At 45.0% G+C, this 22,480-nt stretch overlaps 1 protein-coding gene across 1 annotated transcript in view; it reads left to right on the top strand.

Moving 5' to 3' along the window:
• The window catches only part of LOC146857855 (uncharacterized), a 651,000-nt gene that overhangs the window by 276,852 nt on the left and 351,668 nt on the right, over positions 1-22,480 (top strand). The window lies entirely within an intron of this gene.

Raw genomic sequence — 22,480 nt, forward strand, 5'->3', positions numbered from 1 at the left:
GGACCCACACAGGAAGATTTTGCGGTTAGCGTCACTCTCTCACGCTGACTTCATTAGTATAATTTAAGCTTTCTTCTATCCGAGGCTCTGTGCCATGCTGCCCCAATGACAAGTGCTTGACTTTACACCAATGCACCCGGAATTGCACTCTGACCGACTCTTGGATCATGGCGTCGAGTCTGAACACTAAGGGGTATATTCACAAGATAACTACTGTAAGAGTAGCGTAACGCATCTCTCAACATCGCAGCCTATCGCGGGAAAACAACCCCGTGTCAACGTGGAATTCACAACAAGGTGGCCCCATGAGATAGTTTGCCAAAACCGCAGCCAATGCCCGTGATACAACCACCTTGATGGAGATAAAAACACAAACCCCAATGCCAAAAAACCTGCGATGGGCCAAAGCGCGATGAAGAAATCAGCGATAAGCAGCGCCAGGCCTGCAACACACACCTGGCAGGTGGGAAAAATCACCATAAAAGTAGAAAAAACACCCAAACACGAACTGACCAACACCCAAGCACCATGGAGGCAGCCGGAGCAGGCGCAGACGACGAGTGCAACACCACAAGCACCCTGGACGACCAGCCCGGGACCTCGGGGATAGGGAAGGGCAAGGACAAGGAAAAGAGGAAGACGAAGTTCAGTCCGCAGGTGAACAGGATCATTGTCACGTAGGTGATGGAACACCAACAACAACTGTTCGTCACCTCCAACGTGTCATTGGGCACCAAAACTGGCATATGGCGGGACATCGTGGACAAGGTGAATGCCGTCGGAGAGCACAAGAGGACAATGGATGCGGTCAAGAGGCGATGAAATGACATCAAGAGAAAGACCAAGGAGAAACTCGCAGCCAACCAGTAGGCAGCAATGTAAACTGGAGGTTGGGGCCCAGCGCCACAGCTCGTGCTGGATGACATGGAGGAGCTGGTGATGAGAGTCATCAGTGTGGATACTGTGGCTGGAGTCGGGGGACCGGACAATGCTCGACAGGACACAACACAACCGCAACAGGGTGAGTGACCACCGGCTACTGGGGGACGGGTGGAGATGGCCACAATGGCACACATGCACAATCAAGCAGAGCACAGTGCAAACCCTCAATAACTCTGGGTCATCGCCCAGATCAATAAACTTTCACAATGTACAATACCATGCTGTCTGAATGTCAACTTGTACCATGCGGCTACATACATGTGGACACATTTCAATACACCATCTCCCCTTCACATTGCAGGGCCACCGTTAACACCCCCTGCAGAGCAGTCCCAGCTCTTCACTGATGACAAGGAGGACAACCCCAGCATCGACGCACAAGCCCACCTGGACATCTTTGAAATCATCCGCAACTCACCTCCAGGATCAGGGCTGACCAGCTGCATTGAGGAGACCCCACCCACCACCCACACCACCCAGCAGGAGGCACCCACGGCCCCAGCAGTCTCCCAAGACCCCCAGGAACAACACACGGCCTTCCAACACCGTGTGCTGGAGGCCCAGAGGGAGATGGCTGAGCAGGTGCGGGTAGGGTTCGACCTCATAGCCACCAAACTGGACGCCATGCATGGGTGTCCAGGCCCGCTCCATGGTCTCCAACAAGCCCTGACTGACATCACTGGAGTCCTGATGCAGAGAGAAGAACAACTGTCCACTCAGAGGGGCACCAGCGATACCAGCCGTGAGCTGGCACACATGCGGAGGCTCATGGAGGACATGGTGCGGATGGAGGCGGAAAGGATGGTAGCCACCGCTGTACATCAGCAAAATGTAGCTGGGATCTAAAATGACCTGCAGATCATCATCATGGCAGTGCTGCCACAAGGCGTGGTGCAGATGAATGCTGCTGCCCTCACACCATCCATATCTCCACCCCCTGGTGTGCCATTGCCTCACAGTGCGGCAGACGTACCCACTCCGGCACCTGATTTGTCAGTGGCACACAGTGCCTCAGCCGGTACTGCAACACCCACAGGTGGGACCGAGCACACATCCAGGGACGAGGACATGGATGGGTTTGTGATCAGGATGCACTAGCATTCATTTACACCACCTGGCTTGTTTCTGATTGGTGCCGCACATGGCCTCAGGACCGTCCACTGATCCCCGATACACTCCGATGCACTCACCTTGGACGGCGACATGGACTACTATATACTGTTTGATGACCAATAACACAGCGACCAGACTGCAGACTGTACCCTTCCTCTTCCGCATTACTTGTCATCATCAGATGGACTCTGGCTGGCCCTCCACATGTCCATATTGTGTAGTGTGCTCGGCATTGCCCTGTCCCGCTCCAGCTGCAGAACTGCACTAGATGTGCAATAAACATCCAGTGACGCACTGCTGTGTCATGTCTTTCATCATTCACATATGAATGTGTGGATGAATGTAGGGACAGTGATTTCCCTTGCGGCAATGATGCTCATCCTGTGGGATGCCAGTCAGAGGTTGCCACATTGTATATTGTGTACCGGGTCCCGTGAACTCTACAACAGGGACACACGCATCAGTCACTTCCATGTCCGGACATGGACTGAACCATGCCCAGAGCCCACGAGTCATTTTTGCAGGCACTGTACTGGTCCGACATACGGCAGGCCAGACCACTTTGCTTACGCTCCGAGGGGGGGCCCTCGTTGCTACCCGTCACAGGCGTACATGCTGGTGGTGTGCAGGTCACTGGTCTAGTTGTCTGCATGTCACAGCCACTCCCTGAGGGCAGGTTTGCACGCACACCACACACATCCATCACAGGCATCACAGGCCATGTGACTCCGCCAACATAAGGGGCCAACGACGTAACATTCCCCTCTGCCGGTGTTGACTGGATTACGGACGCTCCATGGTTCTCAATCATAAAGGCCACATGAGTTGTTGCGCACAGGGTTAGAGGCCGGCATTGGCCTACCATCACGTGGTGCTGATTGGCTTTGCACAACGTTAGTGGCACCCACGGCCTTGCGGCCGGCATGGGCCTACCACCATGTGGCGCTGACTGGCGTTGCACAGGGTTAGTGGCACCCGCGGCCTTGAGGCCGGCATGAGCCTACCACCATGTGGCGCTGACTGGTGTTGCACAGGGTTAGTGGCACCCGAGGCCTTGCGGCCGCATGGGCCTACCACCATGTGGCGCTGACTGGCGTTGCACAGGGTTAGTGGCACCCAGAGCATTGCGGCCGGCACAGGCACCCCGCCATGGGATGGTGACTTTGGGTGCACAGAGTCAGTGGCACCTTAAGCTGCTGAGCGGGTGTGCAGCCTGCGATGATGCCCTGTACCAGACAGCTCAGGTTTTGTGTGCCCTGCTGGACCGCAGCGTAGGCCAGAGCCAGCGGGCAGCGCGGGTCTACCGCCACATGGCATCGCTTCCAGGTTCCCAGAGTTAGTGGCTCCCATTGGGCTGAGTGGGTGTGCAGCCTGCGTTGATGCCAGGTGCACTGGTATGTCCTATGCCATTGAGTAATCAAGACCCAGCACCAAACGTGAGACATGGTGGCCTGCGGAGCGGAGCTGCATGGTGTTGAGGGTGCCATGTCCGCAGGCCCCAGGCTTGTGGCTTGCAGCGACACGTGGTGGGACCTCCTGTCTACGTGCCGTTGGCAGAAGGTGAGCAGTGAGGCCTGGGTGTGCATGGGCGGGCATGCTCTGATGGACGGCGGGAGGGGCTGGGGTGCCTCTGCCTGGGTTTGCATGGGCGGGAAAGCGATTTTGTCTTGTGCAATTTTGTGTACTGTGACAATCGTGTATCTGAACGCTGTTTCAGATGACGGGTCTGTCTCAGATGTGTGACCTGCTGTAATGCTATACATACTGGCAAGTGGTTGGAGACACACCGGTAGCAGGTGAGCAGTGTGGCCTGGGTGTGTAGTGGCGGCACTCTCTCTCTCTCCCTCTCTTCTCTCTCTCTCTCTCTCTCTCTCTCTCTCTCTCTCTCTCTCTCCCTCTTCTTCTCTCTCTCTCCCCCTCTTCTTCTCTCTCTCCCCCTCTTCTTCCCTCGCTCTCCCCCTCTCGTCTTTTCTCTTTCTTCCCCTCTTCTTCTCTCACTCTCTCTCTCCCCCTATCTTCTTCTCTCTCTCTCTCCCCTCTTCTTTTCTCTCCCCCACTTCTTCTCTCTCTCTCTCTCTTCCACTCTTCTTCTCTGTCTCTCCCTCCCCCTCTCTTCTTCTCTCTCTCTCCCCCTCTTCTTCTCTCTCTCTCTCTCCCCTTCTCTTCTTCTCTCTCTCCCCCTCTTCTTCTCTCTCTCTCTCTCGCTCCCTCTCTCTCTCTACCCTCTCTTCTCTCTCTCTCCCCCTTTCCTTCTCTCTATCTCCCCCTCTCTTCTTGTCTCTCTCTCCCCCTCTCTTCCTCGCTCTCTCCTTCACTCTCTCTCTGACCTTTGATGTCCGCAGGACACACCTTCTCATCATGATTTTTGTCTTGCAGGCTGTGACCTACGGATTGTCCCGCGGGGAGCTGCCATGTGTCTTCATTTCATTTCAGTGTTCATGTTAATAAAGTTTCATTTGTTGCTTCGAAAGTGAATGTGTGATGCTCATTTTTGTGACGACACATGCATGTCACCAGTTGTGATTGTGCGACATCAAGCGGATTATTTTGGACGTGTTTAGGTGCGGCTGATGTGGCATGTTTTTTTCGGGGGGTGCCGGGGAGAGGGGGTCCTGGGGGTGGTGGCGGTGGGTCTTTTTGCCCATTTGGGCCTCCGGGCTGCATGTTCAGTTGCCCAGGGGCATCTTTTGCCCTTCTGATGCGGCTGTGGGCTGTGCTCCTGTAATAATGAAGGATGTCTCGTAGACAGGTTACGTAGAACAAGTTATAGGTTTATTGGTTAGTCATAAAGTCCATGTAGATCTCATGTAAGGCCTCAGCTAGGCCCCAGTAAAGCCCCACCAGGAGCAGCCTCCCTGCTGCTCAGCCCATCTCCTCCAACTGCCAACTCCTCCAGTCCCCCACACTCAACATTCCAAGTGACCTCACTCATGGCTGAGCAGCAAGGAACAGGACAGCAATGAGGAAGATGTACAAACAACTACAATAGATTATAGCACATCTCCCTTCCTTAGAAAAACTAAGCAAAAGATATAAATGCATTGAATCAAGATAGCACAAAATACCTTTGCTTAAATAAAGTAGAAATAAAAATAAAAAGAAAGTACATTATGCAAATAATTATACATCAAATCAGCAAATAGTCGCAAGAAAATAACTATAACAAAAGAATAATGAACCCCATCCCCCTCCCTAGGGAAACTAATTAGATGGGTACACACTACCAAAAAGAACACCTCCCTAAGACACATAGAACATAGAAATAGGGAAACGCATCTCCCTATGAAACTCCAAATACTTAGACCCTTAGACACATAGAACATAGAAATAGGGAAACGCACCTCCCTATGAAACTCCAAATACTGTAATAGGGGAAAACACCTCCCTATAGGGGAAAACACCTCCCTTAGACACATAGAACATAGAAATAGGGAAACGCACCTCCCTATGAAACTCCAAATACTGTAATAGGGGAAAACACCTCCCTATAGGGGAAAACACCTCCCTTAGACACATAGAACATAGAAATAGGGAAACGCACCTCCCTATGAAACTCCAAATACTGTAATAGGGGAAAACACCTCCCTATAGGGGAAAACACCTCCCTTAGACACATAGAACATTGAAATAGGGAAACGCACCTCCCTATGAAACTCCAAATACTGTAATAGGGGAAAACACCTCCCTATAGGGGAAAACACCTCCCTTAGACACATAGAACATTGAAATAGGGAAACGCACCTCCCTATGAAACTCCAAATCACGCACCTCACGACATCCAGAGTCTCGGTCGTGTTTGCCAGGGCCACCAGCATTGCTGCATCCATTGCCCTATTATTTGGGTCTCTTTACCGGCTGGGCAGATTGACAGGACGGAATGTGATTGTCTATTGCGCTTCTAGTCTACGTGCTTCTGCACCTCAAAAGATACGAGCTGCTTTCCGCCACCCAACCAGAGTGGTGTTAGCGTAGCGTAAATAGGAAGCTGTAAAACTTCCTGGTTACCGGATGCTGAGATTATATACCAGAGCTCTCAAATTCCCCATGTCCATGTGAATAGCTTATCCAATCCAGATGGATGCAGGTGGACACCGGAGGTGATAGGGAAGTACTAGGACCTGGAAGTCCCCATATGAACTAACTGCTGCCAGTTGGAAAGGTAGGAGGAGAATCCTAACGTGACTTGCTGACATGGTGTTTTAGCAGTTGGGCAATAATGGTAGAGTGGGTATTGCTGTACCCCATGCTTGTAGCCCTTCTGGAGAGGAAAATCTCTTAGGCTAAACTCTGTTATGAAATTGGCTGTGAATCGGTTCCGTTTGCATATTTGTCATTGGTAGATTCCACTGCTTTCGAGATCTTCCGGCACTGACGCAAGAGATGGCTCACGTGCAGCTTCTTTAATGCATTCTTTTCATTCATGTTAACTAAGCAGCTGTCTTGTCCCTCCGGGTGTAACACGCAGGTAAAGCTAACAGGCCACGCCTTTGCTGTGCTTAATAAAGGACGTTTTCCAGTAAATTCTCAGAAGAATGTGGCAGAGCAGGGCGGAGCAGACATGAACTTGTACTATCAGATGGAAGGCGAGTCCAAAAATGGAACTCGTGCAACAAAAACAGCCCTTTCTAAAGCTCCAGGACATCACCTCTTTATATGTAGTGTTTCATGAAACACATACTATTTTTATCTGTTCTCTCTCTAACGGGTCCATCAAAACGATGTGAACGATTTAATGTGGTACGTTAGTCGCAGGAAAACTAAGCGAAGAAACAAAAGAGCCAGGGCAACCCTTGCAAAAGGTCTGTTGGTTTTGAGCTTGGCTTGATGGCTATTAGGGCCAGCCTGGCCATTGTGCCATGCTGGAAATTCCCAGTAGGGTATGGGGCTGTAGTGGCGTAGCAAGGTCAGGTGGTACCCAGTGTGGAAAATTTCTTGTCACTTAATAACACATATTTTTGCCATTTTATCACCCCCTCAGGGATGACACCCAGGGAGGTCCGCACCCACCTCACCCCCCCTTCCCACACCACTGGGGGGCTGCTTGCAGAGCTGGATGAGATGTCGTGACCCGACCATGAAAATCCCATACCCACATCCAGTCGCACCGCACCCCCTGCAGTGTGGTGCAGGTGTGAACATTTTTGAGTTGATTTTATTTTTCAGTACAGACCTAAGGGCTGTTTCGTTAAAACAATGTGGCACACCACCGTTTTTTATGTAAATTACTGTGAAGCGCACTCTTAATACTTCTGTGACGATCTCTTACTCTTTGAAGAGATTTGCCTAAAATTGGACAAATTGAACATATGCAGAGCTGCGTATTAAAGGGAAAAGACTGGAATGGACATGCCCACGATGAATGATAATACAATTATGAGAATTGTGCAATGAACACTGCACGCCTTATTGCATGTCCAATATTTGCTTAATTGGAGTTATTGCATCACATACACCTGGGCTGATATCTAAGAGTTCAACCAAACAGATTAAGCTTTTAGGATCTTCCACTATGGCAGGGATCAGGCGATTTGTCGCCAGATGTAGGTAAGTTGATGACTGACTGCTCATACTAGTTAGTGGGTTACGCAAAAGATGCAAGGACCCGCTTGGGGCATTATCAATGGATGCAGACAAATTAGGGGAATTGGGTATTTAAAACTATAAGAAGAATGAAATCTGGGCATCTTTTGGAATTGTCAAAGCTCAGTATTCAGTCAGTGGTCAGTGTGCTCAGCAACGCTCTAGCTTTCCTAGGTGTTCACTTGAATGGTGGAACATGTCATCTTTCCTCTAATACACATTATAGCCAAGCATCCATCAAAGAAGACTGTCACTGTAGTATCCCTCAGTTCATCCTGACCTTACTACAGTTACCGTCTTCTTCGATGGATGCTTTCAGCTCTTGAGGAGGTGGGAGAAAGTCCCAATGTTCAACAAAGCAGGCGCCTCTTTGAATATGTATATCATTTCATCTCATCAAAGTCAGTTAAGAGCAGATCCTCATGTCTGGAGGCACCTTCCATGTTACATACCATTGTAATGAGTCACATAATTGATAGTGTGTGATATTTCTTTTCTAACCTTGGTAACATTTCACCCTAAGTGATATTTCATTCGATTTCATTGACTTTACTGAGTGGTTTCTCTAAAGCAATGAACAAATAAAGATAAGCAAAAACATTGAATAGGGTTAACATGTGCCAGGTTGCAGAAGGCCAAAGATAAATGCCGCGGGCATCTGCACCGGGAGACTGATCGAAGAAAGGGAGCATTCCAGTGTTTAGAAGCCGGGGTGCGAACGAGCGCCATAGGGATGGGGCAGAGGGAGCTATGAAACAGGACATCAATAACTTGAATGAATACAGAATAGGCCTGGGAGAAATTTTAATTACGCTGGAGTAATCAGAGTAATTCAGCAATTGCCCATTACTCTTGTGATGCAAACTTACAGAAATTAAGCAACTAGGCAGGTTTAAATAATGAGTCATTTAGAGCAAAAATCCTACTGCCGGAGCATACTGCTGTTTGTGTTCTGTTGCTTTTAGTGTTATTTTCTTAGTGTGCAGTGCATCCTCTGGCCCATTTTGGACACAAAGTTCATTTTGCACTAAGATATTTGTGCTAAATGCTGGATGATGCTTTTTACACAATTGAGCACAACTATAATGATAATAATCCACATTTGTAAAGTCCGAACAATCACCCGTAAGGGTCTCTAGGCGCTGGAGGCCGTCGGGACAATTAAGCAAGCTATTGCCCAGAGTCACATGGTGCTGGGCTAATCTGCCTCCGGCGCTGGGGATCGAACCGTGATCCCCAGATTCAAAGTCAGTTGCCATGGCCGCGGCGCCACACCTCTTCCCTGATGAGTAACTATGTTACAATGAGTAATTTTGCAATAATTATGAGTAATTCTATTATTGTGCTAGAAAGTATTACACCAGTTAAGCCTATAACAGTGGAAAAGTGAGAGTCAAAGGTGTGACTCTTAATACACTGAAAGTAACTCAAGGGTCAGAGTATAATGGGAAGATAGGGAGGGAAGGAGGCAGGGCCGGACTGGGAACTCAAAGCAGCCCTGGCAATTTTGTCAGACCAGCCCCTGGGGGCAGAGGGGGGTAGAGCAAATGTGAAGAACTGCTGTTTTTGTTACCGGTTAAAGCACTGCTTCAAAACTGGCCTCCATATACAAACCCGGCCCCCACTGCTTCAAAATCAGCCCCCACCCTTCCAGCTTCCTAGGAACACGCCTGGTACGGCCAGTCCGGCCCTGGATGGAGGAAGTTGGAGGAGGAGACAAATGGAGGATTTAAGCACCAGAAGGTTGTGTCAGAAGGATAACATTAAGACAATAGCAATATCTCAAACATGGGATATGAATAAGAACCCTTGTGTATTCTAAGGTTAAACAGGCACTGACAAAGTCAATAGGTTTGCATATTTTACAGAGCGTGTACAAAAACACAAACCATTCATGTTCATACTGGCATGTATCACTCATAGATGCATGTATTGTAAACATTTGGAAAGCCACTCCTTGTGTATGGTAGGTGGTGCAATGCTATACCAGTGACACATTGTGTTCTATACAGTGATAGTGACTTAACATACACAGACAAAGCAATCCACATAGAGGCATTCTTGCACCCAAAGATCAGCACATGTACTGCAGAAATGAATGCACACACAGATGAACAGACTTACAGTTGCAACACACATTAACTATGGAATATATTATTACCCATGAAAGCAGACATACAGAACACAAGCATGCAGTCACTCATGCACATAATAAATGACAGTGTGCGATTTGCACAGGTGATTATACACAGCATCTTTCTCGCTCATTCTCTCTTTTTATCTTTGACTCCCTCTCAGACACATAGGCAAAAATAGTGCATTCAAATAGGTTTCAGGTCATCCAGACGGAGGGACGAGCTGGCAAGCTGATGGACAGATAGACTCAGTCAGTCTTCATGTTTGCGTGATCCTAAGCCCTTCTGCAGATGAACGTATAAAGAAAAGACCGCAGTATCAATAACAATTCATCACTGACCCTTTATGGGCGATTGAATGAATATATTGGTCTCCATTGGAGGTGGGCAAGCCAACAAATTGACAGGGAGAGCTGAGTTAGAGCACAGCCAGGTGTCTGGCTCTGCTCTTAGAGCCCGTGCACGAGCCGAGCCCTGAAAATGTTTGCTTTGTACATCATACAACAAACATCACTTAAATATGATAAAGGGCCTCATTTACATCTTGGGAGTATTACCGCCGTTCCACCATGGTGGCGATCCCAAGTACTCTGTTGAGCTGGCGGTGCTCTGCCTGCCGTATTTAGATGTTGTGGCAATAGACAGGAGACCGCCGCAGCAGCGGTCTTCTTTGCTGTCTAACAGTACTCTGTTGCTGTCATGCCGGCTGGTTTCCGTGGAGCCGATTTAGTTGTTCCCTTTGCACTGGAAGTGCCCTGGCGGCGGAGTCCTGAAGGAGTGAGGGCATCATGGTGTGGAGACAGGTAAGTACTACTTATTTTCATCTCAATAAACATATGTGTTGTGAATCTGTCAAAATGTATATGTAGGTAATGTGTACTGCCCATTATTTTTACATATAGCATTACACACCTACAACACACACACACTATTGAATGTACACCCACACCCACCACAAAAGCTTACCTTTAATACCGGTGACCACGGGGTGGGTGGGTGTCATGGTCAAGTAGCTGCACATCTAGTAGGGGCGAGCTATCACCCCAACCCACTGGCACAGCCGAGACTGCTTTTGCAATTGTTCATTTTTCATCTTTTTCTACTTCTGCTTATGCTTCCAGTATTCATCCTCTCGTTCATTTTGAAACTGTTTAGATCCTCATGCAAGGTAATGCAATTTTCCAGGTTTCTCATGTTCAAGACGTGCCCATCCGGACCTCACTCCAAGAACACGTACAAGCGCAAAGTTCATCAAAAAGCAGTTTATTAAAAACCCAATGCATTTCGGGCAACTGAGGCCCTTCGTCAGGGGTAACTGAAAATAACAATGGACATGTATTATTATTTCATTATCTAACATCATACATAATCTTATGCTGACATACTCATGAAATTAATTTTAATTACACCACCAGTCCTTGTGACTGTCACGTTTACTTCGCATTGCTGTTAACTGCTCCTTTCAACAACTCAGACCCCCTAGCATCACTGTCAAGATTTAACCATTTGTTGTATCGCAGTTGTAATCAAACAGTAACTTCCCTGGGATAACAACATACGTTTCACCCCCATACTGTTCCCCTCTTGTATCACCATCCTCTGTATATAGCTCTTCAATCAGTTGTTACACACCATTCCGTTATGTTATTCCCCCCTCTTTCTACCCTTCGTTCAAACACCATGCTTCTCTTCACATCACCCGTACCCTGCCTGCACTCGCCAATTTAAGCTACCTTAATTGTTCGCTGCGCATCCCGTTTGCAACAATCTGCCCTTTACGTACCTGCCATTAAACATCCTTCCTCCTCTCTCCTTTCCAAGAAGTATTTCCCCTCCCCTTTCCTGCATCTGAATTTAAACTCGCGCTCGACAATCATTTCCGGTGCCCTCCCTTTTCTCACCTTAAATAAATATCAGCAATAGCAGCAGCACAGCAAGGACCTGGACAATGGTGTTCAGGACGGGTTCGTAGGGGCGACCCGGAAAAAGGTGAGTTTTCACCTCTTATTCTTCGATTCCTCCACTCAAGCTTGGAGGTTTTCCCGCCATCGATGCCTCGATGGAACCATCTTCTGGATGGCAGGAATCTTGGCAGGACCCCCTGAAAGCCGCTTCTGCCTCTGATGCTATCGACGCGGGGAAAGGGTCCTGGCGGAGGTGGCAGGACTGTGGCGGTCTTCGCTCCAGTGACCAGACAACATCAAAATCGAGTGGACGCACCACCAAGGCAGCGGGCATGAAGACCGCCAAAAAAGCGACGGCGGGATCCGATCAGAAAAAGATCTAAATCAGACCCTAAGTCTATTCAAAATTCAAAAAAGTGTATTTCTTTAACATGTGTAAACTTTAAAATCAATAGGCCACATCACAGCACTGCACTGAAAAATACTTTATGAAAATGATAGCTTTTAACCATGAACCATTAGTGAATTAAGAGGCAAGACAGTTGCCTTGTAAATCCTATAGTGACCCAGACTATTATAGAGCAACATTATAGTTTAATGAATCAAACACAATACATTTTTGTACAACTGGTATCCTCAACTCACATATTTGAAAATGCTATCATACAACATAAATAAAGAAAAAGGAGTTTTGGTGAAATAAAACATAGTTCACTGAATTAAAGCAGGGGAAGCCATGATTTAACCAGGGTTTCTGGTGTCTCTTTACAAATCAGCTACTAGATGGGTACCTATTTGTCTTTTTATGTTACCTATTTGTTTTGACCTCTTTGTGCATTTGTCTGCAGTTTTTATATAGAGCAAACTCGACTGAAGGTATTGGAGCGTTTTACGTGAGCACTAGTTACATTACACAAGATCACTTTAATTTTTATAGGCATGGGGAAATTAAGTGATTTGCCCAGAATCATAGGATGTGGAGTGGGTGCTGAGACTCGAACCTGGTTCCCCAATTCCAAAGTAGGCACTTTTGGCCATAGTGCCACATTGTGGGTAGAGGGAGGGTGGCAGGCAGAAGCCACTTGAAAGCTCGGCTCGTTATGGGCTTGGGGTTCAAACAGGACCTTGAGTGGAGGCAGAGCAGTCTTCAGGCTCGAGCCCGGCTTGTGCTTTCTGTGGCTCGCACACCTCTAGTCTCCATACTTATCCAATGGCAAAAGGGTAAACATAAACAATAGAGGGTGAACTCTGAGCTAAAAGGGCTCACAGGAAAGTTGTCTGGTATGATATGTTATGGTGCATCTAAATCTTTGTCCGCGTTCAAATGATCATCTTTAATTAACAATCTACTGCACTTCCTTTGCCCATTTCATCCTTGGCCTCTTTTACTACACTGCTTCATGCATACTGTTTCCATGACTTTCCCTTTTGCTATAATCATAAACATGTAGCACTGAAGTTCAGTACCTGCATCTCTCTAGCATAAACATATATCACATTTAGGGTTTACCAGAGCGCACCATGTACATTGAACAACATTTAAGCCAGTTCTGGGTTTTTCGTTTACAAGTTCGGCTTCACCAGGCCTTCTTACAATCACTGTTTCAAGGCGAGTTTAAAGGAAATGGCAACGAAGTCATAAATGGACAATTTAACAAATATGCAGTCAGATCACTCCTTCATTAGCTCTTGGAATTCATTATTTTACTTCAGCGGTTTGCAAATCAATGCAAACAAGAGTTGATGACGCAGTGCAGGGGCTACTCTGGAATGTGTGACCTTCCTGCACATAAAAGCAGTGCACTGAAGTACATGTTGGTGGAGTGAAAGGCAGCAAGCGTCGAATTAGCTCATTATCAATTGTATGTGGAGTGAGTCCGTGTCTTGGAATGAATGTCGACGTAGCGACCAGGTCAACCCAGCGTCCGAGAATCAAGTATGAACAGGAAAAGCAGCAGATTTGCACGTTCCAAAGAAAACATACGAACAACAAAAAAGAGATATGTCACTTTAAAAGGGCCCTCATGCAAACTCCAAAAGTGAGTAATGTGAACAATGATCAGTCAGTCAGTCAGTTCATCTTTATTCCATTAAAATAATAAAAAACCATAACAGATGCAACATAAAAGCAATCCGTAAAGAGAAAAATGCATGCACATCCCACCTGTCTCCTAGATCTTACAGCTCCAGAAAGAGATCAGGCGACAAAATAACGAATACGCACATCTGAGAAAAGTTGAAGGTATAAAAGTGTGGGTCTAACCTGTTTAAAATTAAAATTCTTCAGCAAGGGACTAATAAATGCACCCCGTGAATTATTATGGATGGGACAAAACATGAAATGAGTAAAAAGGGTCTTTTTGAGATACCATATCACAAGGGCATGGTGCAATATCAGATTCCTTGACCCAGCCCCTCAAATTACCAGCAGGTGATGAATCCGGGGGTCGAATCCGGTTGCCATCAGCCCTGAAGTGCTCACCTGCCACACGAGTCCTGTGTAAACGCCGAGGGTGTCTGCTTCCCGCTGCCGCACCGCCTTCTCACGCGGCCGCAGAGTGGAGGCACTACATCCCCCAGCGCCCCAAGCGTGCCGGGACAGGAACCCGGAAGCAACAACATCGCGCCAGGAGGCGATATAAATTCCAGCTTCTCTCCCGCGTCGCGGGTAGCGCGCGGGTAGCGCGCGGGTAGCGCCGGGAGAAGCCCGGGACAAGGGCGGGACCGTCTGCGGCCGTCAGAGGCCGAAGAAGGTCGGGTCGGGCCACCCCCCTTGGATCGGCAATTGGTGGACAAAGGACATGTAACGTATTGAGTAACATTTGGGTACTACTTCAAAACTGTTTATTGTGGTAATTGGTTAAAAAAAGTATCCTTCCATCTCCATCAATCATGGTTAAGCGGGGAGCTAAAGTATCAGCTGATTCAGCTTGCAACACCATTGACACTTACTTAGTAAAAGCAGTTAGTGCTCTTACCCAAGAGATAGATCGGACAGAAAAAAGACTATCCATGAGTGCAAGTACACTACTGCCAACTAATTTAGGCAATCTCTGTGATAACTCCCTACATAATACCGAAATACCTACTGCTTCAATTACTTTAGAAAGGGAGGACTTAAATGCTAGCAGTCAATCGAAACTTTCGAATACCCCCAGATTGTCTGTCACAGTAGATAGCCCTGCCCCGTTAATATCACCACTGGTTAATCAAAAAGGGGGGCGGAACAAAACTACAGGACAGAGCACCATACCAAAGAAAAAGGTTAAAAAACTACCTAACATTGAGCATAAGATTATAAAACGCACAAGGGCTAACCAAACTTCAATGGAAACCCCTAGTATGGAAGTAATTCTTGATAAATTAGTTGAGCTCATCAGGCCACTACATGAAAAAGTGGATAATTTAGCCAGAGAGATCCACAAATTGCAAGGATCTATTGATAAAATTGGGAAGCGAGACCTACAAACAATAGGCGTAGAAATTCACGCTACATCAGAGGGTACTGCTGTTGGGAATACCGTTGTAACTAATGTGCCCACAACTAAACCTCCCATTAGTCAACCTCGGGGTATCTTAACCACAAGTCCGCAGTCACCTTCAGAAAGGAATTTATCAGCAAATACGAAACAGAGAGGGCAGTCTAATATAACAACCTTACCAACAGAACAAACTCGTAAGGTTAAGGAAGCAAATATGTTTTCATCAAATACTAATAATCCCCCTCCCTGTGTTAATCTGCCCCCAGAATGCAGCGCGTATGTAACAGTGCTGGCTAACATCCCTAAATTAAAAAATGGCCAACTGGAGAATCATGATCAATTGAAGAATAAAATCCTCCACTGGTTGTCTACTAATTGTAACTTCCCTATGGAAGGGGCCAGCCAGATTAATCTAGTTCAGAGAGTGGGATGGATAGGCCCCCTTAGAAAAAATTTCGAAGGAGATTGCGTTATAATTAATTTTAAAACGTGTCAGTGGGCCAAAAATACACTTTTAAACGCGCCTCCACCACCAACTCGGGAATTTAGCATCACATTATTACCACTAGGCTATTTCTATAGGCATTTACTGGAACCTATTTACTCATGTAATATTGACCCCGTAAATTCCCTGAGACCTTGCCAGAATTTCCGTATCCCTACGTATAATAGATTTCAGGTTTTTGACTCCTTGGAGGATATTGATTGACAAACTTTGCCAAAAACCTCAATACAGGTTAATCATCCACCACACTCTAGATTATGCATTGGTTCTAATATACGGAAAGGAGTAAGGAGGCACGATGAACAAGTTACTTGCCATTCACCTAGTAAAGCAGTGGCTGTTCAATTGTCCCTCTTACCTGAACTTAACACAGTGGAAGTTGATAGTGTGATCGCTGGGGCCCAACGGACTTTGACTACAACTAAGCCTTCCATGGCAGATCCCTTTTTAAATCCAGAATTCTCTCCTGAAGATACACCAAACGATTGTATAGCTGCTAACTGTGACTTAAATATAGGTTACAGTGTCGTCACATGGAATATCGCAGGTTTGAATAGAAAACTGGGCTCCCCCTTTTGGAGGGATTTTATTAACATAGGGTATGACATAATATGTCTTCAGGAAACCTGGTGCGAAGAGCCTATTTTTATCGAGGGCTATTTAGCACACAGTTTGAATGCGGTGAGCTCAACTGCTGGCAGAGCTAAAGGAGGCCTTTTGCTTCTAATATCAACTAAACTAAACTCTTGTAAAATTAAAAGTTGCGTTTCAGTGGATGTTTATTCTCAGGTATTATGTCTAGAGTTTGACAAAGGCAAAGATTTGCTATTGATTAATTTTTACAATAATGTATTCACTGCTGACAGAGGTAACATTTTGATTCAGTTAGAAAAGGAAATTGAGAGGACCCAGGCATTATCAGGTTACCAGTCGATTATCCTTTGGTTGGGAGATTTTAATATAAGCCCCTGCCCATTTGCCACGAGTGATTTATGTGGATTAAGAAGGGAATGTGGAAATTCGGAGGATACCGACTGTCTACACTTCCCACATTGCGCTTATGGCACGGCCCTAAATACGATGTTAGCCAAGTTTGACTTGGATATGTTAAGTTGCACGAAAAATAGTGCAAATATTAACTGCCCAACTTTCACTTGAAGAGGTGCTAATTCCTACATTGACCACATTTTACTTTCTAATAATATTGCTTATTCTAATTTGTGTGTTAATGAGCAAACTTTAAGTGATCACAATTGCATTTCTTTATCACTGCATTGTTGGGGCAACAAACATACGGATGTCAATAATCGTATTAATCATATCAAGGCTGTAAGACCTAATGGGTCAAGGATCAAATGGAAAAAGATTGTTCCACCCAAATTGTTGGAGGAAGTATTAAGAAAATGTAACAAGGAGATTAATTATTGTCTTGGTGATGAGGTGCATTCGCATATTGTACTCAATCACTTACTCACAATTAATGAAACAATAGATAACCTACTCACGAAAACATATAAGGGGAAAAAAGAAATCAATACGGGCTGGTTTGATAAAAGTTGTACTCAGGCTCTTCATGTCCTAAAACAAGCTTTGAGCTCTAAACCCCGAAACCCTACAAATATTAAAAACTGTCGTGTTGATTACAAAACATCACTTATTAAGAGGAAAAGAGCCCTACAAGAGGAGGCCTGGAACAACCTCAACCTTGCGGCAGACACAAACGATAGTAAACTTTATTGGGATACTATAAATAGCCCCTTTTTGAAAAATGATACAGTGCCTGAAATAACCTCTCATGTAGACTGTAATTCATGGATGCATCATTTTTTAAATATTTTTAATCCGGATAGGTTAGTTTTAGATTTCCCTCTGGAAAATGATTATAATTGGCCAAGATTACCCTTGGTTATAAGCCTGGACGAGGTCTACGAGAGTCTAAGTAATAGTAAAGGTGGCAAAGCACCTGGCCCGGATGGGGTCCCTGTGGATTTATATAAATCCGAGTTACATCTGTGGGCCCCCATTCTGACCAGATTTTTTAATGCAACAGTGGAAGGCCAGATACCGATTTCTTGGGGCCAGTCTATAATTATTCCCCTTTTTAAGAAAGGCTCAAAGTCTGAGGCAAGCAATTATCGCCCCATTTCCCTATTGGACGCGTCCATAAAAATCATGAGCAGAATAATTTTAAAAAGACTTGAGACCTGGGCCAAGGACAACTCGATTTTATCAAAGGCACAATATGGATTCAGAAAAGGTCTGGGGACGTTGGAGCAGTGCGTTAATCTTGACCTCCTTATACATAAATATACTGTTGCAAAGGATGGCAATCTGTTCCTCTGTTTCGCAGACCTGAGTAGTGCCTTTGACCTTGTAGATCACAACATTTTATGGGACATCCTGTTAGAACTTGGTGCCCCTAAAGAGTGCGTATATTTTTTGGCACGGCTCTATTCTGGACTATCATGTAAAGTTCGTTATGGTCCTTTGGGGGACTGCACACCCTTTTTTAAAGTTGCCAGAGGGATTCGTCAGGGTTGCGTCTTGGCACCGTTTTTATTCTCATTATTTATTAATCAAATTGACTCGATTTTAAGCAAATTGCCCTCAGATGCCCCTATGATTGACGGAAGTGTCACCCCAATTTTATTATACGCAGACGACGCTGTTCTTTTATCACGAACACAGATTGGTTTACAACGTCTCATAGATAGATTTGTGCTATTTATTAAAGACAGGAAACTGGTAGTCAACAAAGCCAAGACCTTTGCTATGATTTGTGGAAAGAAGGTGAAATCAAAATCCACCTTCTATATTGATAAAGACAAGATACAATTGGTCAACAGTTTCTGTTATCTGGGGATATCATTCTCAGGAGACGGGAAATGGACTAATGAGGAGGAGAACGTGAGATTGAAGATGAACAGAAATACCAGTAGCATTTTTAGATTCGCAGCTAAACTAGGGCAAAAGAGAATAAAAGAAATGTTGGCTATTTATAAAGCTAGGTGCATTTCATCAGCATTGTATGGGGCAGGTGTATGGGGCCACCATCCTGTTAATCTTTTACAGAATGATGAAAATAAGTTTTTGAAAAAATTGTTATGTGCCCCCCCCCCCTCAGCTCCAAATTTGCTAACTCATATGGAAGTTGGTATCGACTTCATTATGGACCTAGCTGCATTACGTCCATTATTACTCTGGCGCTCTATCTGGTCTAAAACAGAGACAATATTCACACAAACAATCATTAAAGATTGTTTGAATCTCGATAATTTATCACGCATACCATGGCTGAGCTATATTTACTACTGGTTCAATCTTCTATTTGATTGCAATATCCGTCTGAACCCAGAAGCAGCCGCACTGATACCAAAGAAAGATATAAAACTAAGGTTTCTAGCATATAAGAATGCGGCTAGAGAGAGTCAGTCCAGTAATTTACTAACTGTAGCTTCTTATCTTGGATTGAACTCAAGGAGAGGTTTTCAGACATATCTTACAACTGTGACTTATAACTCTCACCGATTTGTCCTAACCCGCTTAAGGCTGGGAATTGTTCATCACTTAGTCTCATTCCCGCACATGAAGATTAAATCCAATATACTGTGTCCTTGTGATAACATTTCAAAACAAAGTTGCTGTCACTTTTTATTGTTCTGCAAATTTTATTGTCATTTCAGGAAGTTTTATCTTAAACCTATCTTTTTAAAATACAAGGTTCGGTCCACTAAATCAGCAATGAAGCTTTTAACAACTTTGGAAAGCCCTGATACCTGTTTTTTTGTGGCATTATATGTGCTAAAATGTATAAATATAAGGAAGTCTATAGTTTTCTCTAATTAGTTTTAACTGCCTTGCGTACTTTGCACATTTATGTACTGCTCGGACCTTTTTATGTACCCTTAAAGTTCGAGATGTTCCTGGACGCATATTGCATTTTGATATTGCCCCTTTACTTAGCACTTTTTGCATACTTGTAACGCACTAGACACTTTATGCGGAATCTGCACTTTGTTAAATAATACTGAAGATGTATTGTTAGTTTTAATTTTGAGCTGTTTAGGGAAGCACATTGCACTTTAATAATGACTTTTGCACACAGTGTTCTGTGCAGTATTACAATATGCTTGTCATTTCGTGTAGATTTTGTACTTGCCAAAATAACTCTAATGGACTTTTAGTTTGATATGGCATTGGCTGAACTGAATACACAATTGTATAATGCCCCGCGTACAAGACACTCTAGCTTGCTATGTATTTTATGTGTTTTATGTTGTGTTTTGCTTATATGGTTGTATTTTACATACCGAATAAAGCTTTTGAACTGAACTGAGCTGAGTAATGTGGACAATGATCAGTCAGTCAGTCAGTTCATCTTTATTCCATTAAAATAATAAAAAACCATAACAGATGCAACATAAAAGCAATCCGTAAAGAGAAAAATGCATGCACATCCCACCTGTCTCCTAGATCTTACAGCTCCAGAAAGAAATCAGGCGACAAAATAACGAATACGCACATCTGAGAAAAGTTGAAGGTATAAAAGTGTGGGTCTAACCTGTTTAAAATTAAAATTCTTCAGCAGGGGACTAATAAATGCACCCCATGAATTATTATGGATGGGACAAAACATGAAATGAGTAAAAAGGGTCTTTTTGAGATACCATATCACAAGGGCATGGTGCAATATCAGATTCCTTGACCCAGCCCCTCAAATTACCAGCAGGTGATGAATCCTTAAACGTGTCAATAAGAAAGAATGATAATTAGACAATACTAAACAAAGATAAGGTTCTGTAAACAAAGTGGGTTTACCACGAGGAGTTATCTAACCGAGGCACCATGGGGCATATTATCAACAGGCAGCGATAATTATCGCTAAGCGCACTTAAATATCGCCGGCTATCGCTGGATTACATCGCTGAGTTAGCGTGTTATCATCAACGCTTAACTCCAAGGCGATAAAAAATCCAGCGATAGCGGCGAAATGCCAGAATATCGCTGGAAATCATTGATAATATGCCATGGTGGACTTATCTTGATAATCCACCTCCTATTGACAAGATGGCTAAGTCAGGTTTAAAACAGGCGTTCACATGCCAGCGATAATCGTGGTTAGCGCGACTTTTGTTATCGCTACGCGTGTTCGGGCCGGATTGATAATAGAGGGAAGTTGTGTTAGTGATAGTATTCATGTTATTTTAGTGAGGAACGCCCACTTTGCATGTCATTAGCGATAAATATCGCTGACATGCACAATGGAGAAAAGACGGCTGCTACCTCAAGGAAACACGCGTCAGCGTGACCTTGATAATAGAGCGATATTTAAATCGCCGCTTTTCGACCAAAAATAGCAGCTAGAACGGCGAAATTGGGCTTGATAATATGCCCCCACCTCTCTCGCCGATTGTTTGCTATGATACAATGATTTTATTGTCCAATTTGCATCCGTATTGGCGATTGAGCTAGGGCAGGTACATAGGTCAGGTCCACCTAAAGAATTGGAACTGTGCTCCATATGTCTCACCCCAGGGATAGACATAACGTGATCCAGGCAAAGCCAATCTTCCAACATTGACCTATTCAACTCAGCCTTCGTTTAAACCACACGCTAAGCCATAAAATCAATGTATGGAGTTGTAGCACGTCAGAATATAGGGCATTCCCAGTTCTTCATGCACCATAACTGAGGCAACACTACGAGGTAGGGATAACTATCTTCTCATGAAACATTTTTCCTCTGTATGCAGTAATGATGCAACAATGTACCCCCATGCATCACACCTATAAGAGTTATTGAGACACATTTTGCATTATAATAGCTTCAATGGATTTGTGGCTTACCCACCTGTCGAAGTCAAACACACAATTAATAGACCTCCCAAACATCAGTCTTTCCTGCTTCAGTAAGGGGGGTCCAGCTAAGCAACAAATCAAATGACATGCCCAGATAGGAGAAGGACTTCACTTTGCTGACTAAATGAACCTTGACATAAAATTCCTAGATTGGGTGCCCTTATGAAAAATGGGCAAAAACGCCTCGCTTGCAACAGCTGCCAACAACATACTGAAACAAAAAATAGAGACTTAGCCCCGTTAGCATGAATAGAGGCCAAACGCCTAACTCCACCCAGTGTGGGAAATGTGGCCATTACCTCTGGTATCTGGTATGTCACAAACAGCATCAAAATTGATCACCCATCCCTAAGGATTACACTGACAATGGCACAGGTCTAAATTCCCCACAGCAGCAAATTAATGAAAACACGGTGTAGATTTAGTTAAAACTACTTTTGTTTAGCATATAGAACATGCTTTGGCAAACCCAGTAGGTCTGACTCGTATTGTGATTTTCAACCAACACCCATTGGCTCTACCAGTGCAGTCAGTAGAAGGAAGGAATCACCAGAGGCTGCTGGACAGTGATGGTCTTGAAGGATGGAATGTCCCACTGGCTGAGACGAGGCTGAAACGAGCTTCGGTGGCAGAGGGGAGATGCCAGGCAGTGTCCTAGCGGCTGCTGAGTGGTGCTGCTAGGTTGCCATCTTAGTGACAGGCTCACATTTGACCACTGACACAACAAAAAGTGATTCAGTAGCCAAACGTAATACTTGATGTTATACTTTCATGCTGTGCACAGCACAATCTTTTGTTGCTACTGCTTTACATTTTTTTTTAATTCTTTTTGCCAGTGTTCAAGTACAAGCTTGGCTTTAAAATGGCTGCCTGCTTCTAGGACTGAGAACTCAATGGGCGGCCACTCTGTACCCAAGTTTGCACATTATACATATATTTTAACAACAGCTAAAATGCTCA

This window comes from Triturus cristatus, chromosome 3_2, assembly GCF_964204655.1.
Source record: "Triturus cristatus chromosome 3_2, aTriCri1.1, whole genome shotgun sequence".
Taxonomy (NCBI): Eukaryota; Metazoa; Chordata; class Amphibia; order Caudata; family Salamandridae; genus Triturus; species Triturus cristatus.